We start from the raw sequence: 10,009 nt of genomic DNA, 5'->3' as shown, positions 1-10,009 counted from the left end.
AAACCTAGAACAGAAAGAGTGAAACCTAGAACAGAACGAGTGAAACATAGGACAGAACGAGTGAAACCTAGGACCGAAAGAGTGAAACCTAGGACCGAAAGAGTGAAACCTAGGACAGAAAGAGTGAAGCATAGGACAGAAAGAGTGAAACATAGGACAGAAAGAGTGAAACATAGAACAGAAAGAGTGAAACATAGAACAGAAAGAGTGAAACATAGAACAGAAAGAGTGAAACTTAGAACAGAAAGAGTGAAACCTAGAACAGAAAGAGTGAAACCTAGAACAGAAAGAGTGAAACATAGGACAGAACGAGTGAAACATAGGACAGAAAGAGTGAAACATAGGACAGAAAGAGTGAAACCTAGGGCAGAAAGAGTGAAACATAGAACAGAAAGAGTGAAACATAGAACAGAAAGAGTGAAACATAGAACAGAAAGAGTGAAACATAGAACAGAAAGAGTGAAACATAGAACAGAAAGAGTGAAACATAAAACAGAAAGAGTGAAACATAGAACAGAAAGAGTGAAACAGAACAGAAAGAGTGAAACATAGGTCAGAAAGAGTGAAACATAGGTCAGAAAGAGTGAAACATAGGTCAGAAAGAGTGAAACATAGAACAGAAAGAGTGAAACATAGAACAGAAAGAGTGAAACATAAAACAGAAAGAGTGAAACCTAGAACAGAAAGAGTGAAACCTAGAACAGAAAGAGTGAAACATAGAACAGAAAGAGTGAAACATAGGACAGAACGAGTGAAACATAGAACAGAAAGAGTGAAACATAGGACAGAAAGAGTGAAACATAGGACAGAACGAGTGAAACATAGGACAGAAAGAGTGAAACATAGGACAGAAAGAGTGAAACATAGAACAGAAAGAGTGAAACATAGAACAGAAAGAGTGAAACATAGAACAGAAAGAGTGAAACATAGAACAGAAAGAGTGAAACATAGAACAGAAAGAGTGAAACGTAAAACAGAAAGAGTGAAGCATAGAACAGAAAGAGTGAAACATAGAACAGAAAGAGTGAAACAGAACAGAAAGAGTGAAACCTAGAACAGAAAGAGTGAAACCTAGAACAGAAAGAGTGAAACCTAGAACAGAAAGAGTGAAACATAGGACAGAACGAGTGAAACATAGGACAGAAAGAGTGAAACATAGGACAGAAAGAGTGAAACCTAGGACAGAAAGAGTGAAACATAGAACGGAAAGAGTGAAACATAGAACAGAAAGAGTGAAACATAGGTCAGAAAGAGTGAAACATAGGTCAGAAAGAGTGAAACATAAAACAGAAAGAGTGAAACCTAGAACAGAAAGAGTGAAACCTAGAACAGAAAGAGTGAAACATAGAACAGAAAGAGTGAAGCATAGAACAGAAAGAGTGAAACATAGAACAGAAAGAGTGAAACCTAGAACAGAAAGAGTGAAACCTAGAACAGAAAGAGTGAAACCTAGAACAGAAAGAGTGAAACATAGGACAGAACGAGTGAAACATAGGACAGAAAGAGTGAAACATAGGACAGAAAGAGTGAAACCTAGGACAGAAAGAGTGAAACCTAGAACAGAAAGAGTGAAACCTAGAACAGAAAGAGTGAAACCTAGAACAGAAAGAGTGAAACATAGGACAGAACGAGTGAAACATAGGACAGAAAGAGTGAAACATAGGACAGAAAGAGTGAAACCTAGGACAGAAAGAGTGAAACATAGAACAGAAAGAGTGAAACATAGAACAGAAAGAGTGAAACATAGAACAGAAAGAGTGAAACATAGAACAGAAAGAGTGAAACATAGAACAGAAAGAGTGAAACATAGAACGGAAAGAGTGAAACATAGAACAGAAAGAGTGAAACATAGGACAGAACGAGTGAAACATAGAACGGAAAGAGTGAAACATAGAACAGAAAGAGTGAAACATAGGTCAGAAAGAGTGAAACATAGGTCAGAAAGAGTGAAACATAAAACAGAAAGAGTGAAACCTAGAACAGAAAGAGTGAAACGTAAAACAGAAAGAGTGAAACGTAAAACAGAAAGAGTGAAGCATAGAACAGAAAGAGTGAAACATAGAACAGAAAGAGTGAAGCATAGAACAGAAAGAGTGAAACATAGAACAGAAAGAGTGAAACATAGAACAGAAAGAGTGAAACATAGAACAGAAAGAGTGAAACATAGAACAGAAAGAGTGAAGCATAGAACAGAAAGAGTGAAACGTAAAACAGAAAGAGTGAAGCATAGAACAGAAAGAGTGAAACATAGAACAGAAAGAGTGAAACAGAACAGAAAGAGTGAAACATAGAACAGAAAGAGTGAAACAGAACAGAAAGAGTGAAACCTAGAACAGAAAGAGTGAAACCTAGAACAGAAAGAGTGAAACCTAGAACAGAAAGAGTGAAACCTAGAACAGAAAGAGTGAAACCTAGAACAGAAAGAGTGAAACCTAGAACAGAAAGAGTGAAACCTAGAACAGAAAGAGTGAAACCTAGAACAGAAAGAGTGAAACCTAGAACAGAAAGAGTGAAACCTAGAACAGAAAGAGTGAAACCTAGAACAGAAAGAGTGAAACCTAGAACAGAAAGAGTGAAACATAGGACAGAACGAGTGAAACATAGGACAGAAAGAGTGAAACATAGGACAGAAAGAGTGAAACCTAGGACAGAAAGAGTGAAACATAGAACAGAAAGAGTGAAACATAGAACAGAAAGAGTGAAACATAGAACAGAAAGAGTGAAACATAGAACAGAAAGAGTGAAACATAAAACAGAAAGAGTGAAACCTAGAACAGAAAGAGTGAAACCTAGAACAGAAAGAGTGAAACATAGAACAGAAAGAGTGAAACATAGGACAGAACGAGTGAAACATAGAACAGAAAGAGTGAAACATAGGACAGAAAGAGTGAAACATAGAACAGAAAGAGTGAAACATAGAACAGAAAGAGTGAAACATAGAACAGAAAGAGTGAAACATAGAACAGAAAGAGTGAAACATAGAACAGAAAGAGTGAAACATAAAACAGAAAGAGTGAAACATAGAACAGAAAGAGTGAAACATAGAACAGAAAGAGTGAAACCTAGAACAGAATGAGTGAAACCTAGAACAGAAAGAGTGAAACCTAGAACAGAAGAGTGAAACATAGGACAGAAAGAGTGAAACATAGAACAGAAAGAGTGAAACATAGAACAGAAAGAGTGAAACCTAGAACAGAAAGAGTGAAACCTAGAACAGAAAGAGTGAAACCTAGGACAGAAAGAGTGAAGCATAGGACAGAAAGAGTGAAACATAGGACAGAAAGAGTGAAACATAGGACAGAAAGAGTGAAACATAGGACAGAAAGAGTGAAACCTAGAACAGAAAGAGTGAAACATAGAACAGAAAGAGTGAAACATAGGACAGAACGAGTGAAACATAGAACAGAAAGAGTGAAACATAGGACAGAAAGAGTGAAACATAGGACAGAACGAGTGAAACATAGGACAGAAAGAGTGAAACATAGGACAGAAAGAGTGAAACCTAGAACAGAAAGAGTGAAACCTAGAACAGAAAGAGTGAAACATAGAACAGAAAGAGTGAAACATAGGACAGAACGAGTGAAACATAGAACAGAAAGAGTGAAACATAGGACAGAAAGAGTGAAACATAGGACAGAACGAGTGAAACATAGGACAGAAAGAGTGAAACATAGGACAGAAAGAGTGAAACATAGAACAGAAAGAGTGAAACATAGAACAGAAAGAGTGAAACATAGAACAGAAAGAGTGAAACATAGAACAGAAAGAGTGAAACATAGGACAGAAAGAGTGAAACCTAGAACAGAAAGAGTGAAACATAGAACAGAAAGAGTGAAACATAGGACAGAACGAGTGAAACATAGAACAGAAAGAGTGAAACATAGGACAGAAAGAGTGAAACATAGGACAGACCGAGTGAAACATAGGACAGAAAGAGTGAAACATAGGACAGAAAGAGTGAAACCTAGAACAGAAAGAGTGAAACCTAGAACAGAAAGAGTGAAACATAGAACAGAAAGAGTGAAACATAGGACAGAACGAGTGAAACATAGAACAGAAAGAGTGAAACATAGGACAGAAAGAGTGAAACATAGGACAGAACGAGTGAAACATAGGACAGAAAGAGTGAAACATAGGACAGAAAGAGTGAAACATAGAACAGAAAGAGTGAAACATAGAACAGAAAGAGTGAAACATAGAACAGAAAGAGTGAAACATAGAACAGAAAGAGTGAAACATAGAACAGAAAGAGTGAAACATAGGTCAGAAAGAGTGAAACATAGGACAGAAAGAGTGAAACATAGGACAGAACGAGTGAAACATAGAACAGAAAGAGTGAAACATAGAACAGAAAGAGTGAAACATAGAACAGAAAGAGTGAAACATAGAACAGAAAGAGTGAAACATAGAACAGAAAGAGTGAAACATAGAACAGAAAGAGTGAAACATAGGTCAGAAAGAGTGAAACATAGGTCAGAAAGAGTGAAACATAGGTCAGAAAGAGTGAAACATAGAACAGAAAGAGTGAAACATAGAACAGAAAGAGTGAAACATAAAACAGAAAGAGTGAAACCTAGAACAGAAAGAGTGAAACCTAGAACAGAAAGAGTGAAACATAGAACCGAAAGAGTGAAACATAGGACAGAACGAGTGAAACATAGAACAGAAAGAGTGAAACATAGGACAGAAAGAGTGAAACATAGGACAGAACGAGTGAAACATAGGACAGAAAGAGTGAAACATAGGACAGAAAGAGTGAAACATAGAACAGAAAGAGTGAAACATAGAACAGAAAGAGTGAAACATAGAACAGAAAGAGTGAAACATAGAACAGAAAGAGTGAAGCATAGAACAGAAACAGTGAAACGTAAAACAGAAAGAGTGAAGCATAGAACAGAAAGAGTGAAACATAGAACAGAAAGAGTGAAACAGAACAGAAAGAGTGAAACATAGAACAGAAAGAGTGAAACAGAACAGAAAGAGTGAAACCTAGAACAGAAAGAGTGAAACCTAGAACAGAAAGAGTGAAACCTAGAACAGAAAGAGTGAAACCTAGAACAGAAAGAGTGAAACCTAGAACAGAAAGAGTGAAACCTAGAACAGAAAGAGTGAAACCTAGAACAGAAAGAGTGAAACCTAGAACAGAAAGAGTGAAAACTAGAACAGAAAGAGTGAAACCTAGAACAGAAAGAGTGAAACCTAGAACAGAAAGAGTGAAACATAGGACAGAACGAGTGAAACATAGGACAGAAAGAGTGAAACATAGGACAGAAAGAGTGAAACCTAGGACAGAAAGAGTGAAACATAGAACAGAAAGAGTGAAACATAGAACAGAAAGAGTGAAACATAGAACAGAAAGAGTGAAACATAGAACAGAAAGAGTGAAACATAAAACAGAAAGAGTGAAACCTAGAACAGAAAGAGTGAAACCTAGAACAGAAAGAGTGAAACATAGAACAGAAAGAGTGAAACATAGGACAGAACGAGTGAAACATAGAACAGAAAGAGTGAAACATAGGACAGAAAGAGTGAAACATAGAACAGAAAGAGTGAAACATAGAACAGAAAGAGTGAAACATAGAACAGAAAGAGTGAAACATAGAACAGAAAGAGTGAAACATAGAACAGAAAGAGTGAAACATAAAACAGAAAGAGTGAAACATAGAACAGAAAGAGTGAAACATAGAACAGAAAGAGTGAAACCTAGAACAGAATGAGTGAAACCTAGAACAGAAAGAGTGAAACCTAGAACAGAAGAGTGAAACATAGGACAGAAAGAGTGAAACATAGAACACAAAGAGTGAAACATAGAACAGAAAGAGTGAAACCTAGAACAGAAAGAGTGAAACCTAGAACAGAAAGAGTGAAACCTAGGACAGAAAGAGTGAAGCATAGGACAGAAAGAGTGAAACATAGGACAGAAAGAGTGAAACATAGGACAGAAAGAGTGAAACCTAGAACAGAAAGAGTGAAACATAGAACAGAAAGAGTGAAACATAGGACAGAACGAGTGAAACATAGAACAGAAAGAGTGAAACATAGGACAGAAAGAGTGAAACATAGGACAGAACGAGTGAAACATAGGACAGAAAGAGTGAAACATAGGACAGAAAGAGTGAAACCTAGGACAGAAAGAGTGAAACATAGAACAGAAAGAGTGAAACATAGAACAGAAAGAGTGAAACATAGAACAGAAAGAGTGAAACATAGAACAGAAAGAGTGAAACATAAAACAGAAAGAGTGAAACCTAGAACAGAAAGAGTGAAACCTAGAACAGAAAGAGTGAAACATAGAACAGAAAGAGTGAAACATAGGACAGAACGAGTGAAACATAGAACAGAAAGAGTGAAACATAGGACAGAAAGAGTGAAACATAGAACAGAAAGAGTGAAACATAGAACAGAAAGAGTGAAACATAGAACAGAAAGAGTGAAACATAGAACAGAAAGAGTGAAACATAGAACAGAAAGAGTGAAACATAAAACAGAAAGAGTGAAACATAGAACAGAAAGAGTGAAACATAGAACAGAAAGAGTGAAACCTAGAACAGAATGAGTGAAACCTAGAACAGAAAGAGTGAAACCTAGAACAGAAGAGTGAAACATAGGACAGAAAGAGTGAAACATAGAACACAAAGAGTGAAACATAGAACAGAAAGAGTGAAACCTAGAACAGAAAGAGTGAAACCTAGAACAGAAAGAGTGAAACCTAGGACAGAAAGAGTGAAGCATAGGACAGAAAGAGTGAAACATAGGACAGAAAGAGTGAAACATAGGACAGAAAGAGTGAAACCTAGAACAGAAAGAGTGAAACATAGAACAGAAAGAGTGAAACATAGGACAGAACGAGTGAAACATAGAACAGAAAGAGTGAAACATAGGACAGAAAGAGTGAAACATAGGACAGAACGAGTGAAACATAGAACAGAAAGAGTGAAACATAGAACAGAAAGAGTGAAACATAGAACAGAAAGAGTGAAACATAGAACAGAAAGAGTGAAACATAGAACAGAAAGAGTGAAACATAGAACAGAAAGAGTGAAACATAGGTCAGAAAGAGTGAAAATAGGACAGAAAGAGTGAAACATAGGACAGAACGAGTGAAACATAGAACAGAAAGAGTGAAACATAGAACAGAAAGAGTGAAACATAGAACAGAAAGAGTGAAACATAGAACAGAAAGAGTGAAACATAGAACAGAAAGAGTGAAACATAGAACAGAAAGAGTGAAACATAGGTCAGAAAGAGTGAAACATAGGTCAGAAAGAGTGAAACATAGGTCAGAAAGAGTGAAACATAGAACAGAAAGAGTGAAACATAGAACAGAAAGAGTGAAACATAAAACAGAAAGAGTGAAACCTAGAACAGAAAGAGTGAAACCTAGAACAGAAAGAGTGAAACATAGAACAGAAAGAGTGAAGCATAGAACAGAAAGAGTGAAACATAGAACAGAAAGAGTGAAACAGAACAGAAAGAGTGAAACCTAGAACAGAATGAGTGAAACCTAGAACAGAAAGAGTGAAACCTAGAACAGAAGAGTGAAACATAGGACAGAAAGAGTGAAACATAGAACACAAAGAGTGAAACATAGAACAGAAAGAGTGAAACCTAGAACAGAAAGAGTGAAACCTAGAACAGAAAGAGTGAAACCTAGGACAGAAAGAGTGAAGCATAGGACAGAAAGAGTGAAACATAGGACAGAAAGAGTGAAACATAGGACAGAAAGAGTGAAACCTAGAACAGAAAGAGTGAAACATAGAACAGAAAGAGTGAAACATAGGACAGAACGAGTGAAACATAGAACAGAAAGAGTGAAACATAGGACAGAAAGAGTGAAACATAGGACAGAACGAGTGAAACATAGAACAGAAAGAGTGAAACATAGAACAGAAAGAGTGAAACATAGAACAGAAAGAGTGAAACATAGAACAGAAAGAGTGAAACATAGAACAGAAAGAGTGAAACATAGAACAGAAAGAGTGAAACATAGGTCAGAAAGAGTGAAACATAGGACAGAAAGAGTGAAACATAGGACAGAACGAGTGAAACATAGAACAGAAAGAGTGAAACATAGAACAGAAAGAGTGAAACATAGAACAGAAAGAGTGAAACATAGAACAGAAAGAGTGAAACATAGAACAGAAAGAGTGAAACATAGAACAGAAAGAGTGAAACATAGGTCAGAAAGAGTGAAACATAGGTCAGAAAGAGTGAAACATAGGTCAGAAAGAGTGAAACATAGAACAGAAAGAGTGAAACATAGAACAGAAAGAGTGAAACATAAAACAGAAAGAGTGAAACCTAGAACAGAAAGAGTGAAACCTAGAACAGAAAGAGTGAAACATAGAACAGAAAGAGTGAAACATAGGACAGAACGAGTGAAACATAGAACAGAAAGAGTGAAACATAGGACAGAAAGAGTGAAACATAGGACAGAACGAGTGAAACATAGGACAGAAAGAGTGAAACATAGGACAGAAAGAGTGAAACATAGAACAGAAAGAGTGAAACATAGAACAGAAAGAGTGAAACATAGAACAGAAAGAGTGAAACCTAGAACAGAAAGAGTGAAACATAGAACAGAAAGAGTGAAGCATAGAACAGAAAGAGTGAAACGTAAAACAGAAAGAGTGAAGCATAGAACAGAAAGAGTGAAACATAGAACAGAAAGAGTGAAACAGAACAGAAAGAGTGAAAAATAGAACAGAAAGAGTGAAACCTAGAACAGAAAGAGTGAAACCTAGAACAGAAAGAGTGAAACATAGGACAGAACGAGTGAAACATAGGACAGAAAGAGTGAAACATAGGACAGAAAGAGTGAAACCTAGGACAGAAAGAGTGAAACATAGAACAGAAAGAGTGAAACATAGAACAGAAAGAGTGAAACATAGAACAGAAAGAGTGAAACATAGAACAGAAAGAGTGAAACATAGGTCAGAAAGAGTGAAACATAGGACAGAAAGAGTGAAACATAGGACAGAACGAGTGAAACATAGAACAGAAAGAGTGAAACATAGAACAGAAAGAGTGAAACATAGAACAGAAAGAGTGAAACATAGAACAGAAAGAGTGAAACATAGAACAGAAAGAGTGAAACATAGAACAGAAAGAGTGAAACATAGGTCAGAAAGAGTGAAACATAGAACAGAAAGAGTGAAACATAGAACAGAAAGAGTGAAACATAGAACAGAAAGAGTGAAACATAGAACAGAAAGAGTGAAACATAGAACAGAAAGAGTGAAACATAGAACAGAAAGAGTGAAACATAGAACGGAAAGAGTGAAACATAGAACGGAAAGAGTGAAACATAGAACAGAAAGAGTGAAACATAGGTCAGAAAGAGTGAAACATAGGTCAGAAAGAGTGAAACATAAAACAGAAAGAGTGAAACCTAGAACAGAAAGAGTGAAACCTAGAACAGAAAGAGTGAAACATAGAACAGAAAGAGTGAAGCATAGAACAGAAAGAGTGAAACATAGAACAGAAAGAGTGAAACAGAACAGAAAGAGTGAAACCTAGAACAGAAAGAGTGAAACCTAGAACAGAAAAGTGAAACCTAGAACAGAAAGAGTGAAACATAGGACAGAACGAGTGAAACATAGGACAGAAAGAGTGAAACATAGGACAGAAAGAGTGAAACCTAGGACAGAAAGAGTGAAACATAGAACAGAAAGAGTGAAACATAGAACAGAAAGAGTGAAACATAGAACAGAAAGAGTGAAACATAGAACAGAAAGAGTGAAACATAGAACAGAAAGAGTGAAACATAGAACAGAAAGAGTGAAACATAGGTCAGAAAGAGTGAAACATAGGACAGAAAGAGTGAAACATAGGACAGAACGAGTGAAACATAGAACAGAACGAGTGAAACATAGAACAGAAAGAGTGAAACATAGAACAGAAAGAGTGAAACATAGAACAGAAAGAGTGAAACATAGAACAGAAAGAGTGAAACATAGAACAGAAAGAGTGAAACATAGAACAGAAAGAGTGAAACATAGGTCAGAAA

The sequence above is a fragment of the Phalangium opilio genome, unplaced genomic scaffold, assembly GCF_054372755.1.
Source record: "Phalangium opilio isolate 3A_F unplaced genomic scaffold, DU_Popi_V2 ptg000246l_1, whole genome shotgun sequence".
Lineage (NCBI taxonomy): Eukaryota > Metazoa > Arthropoda > Arachnida > Opiliones > Phalangiidae > Phalangium > Phalangium opilio.
This window is presented reverse-complemented; position numbering follows the sequence as displayed.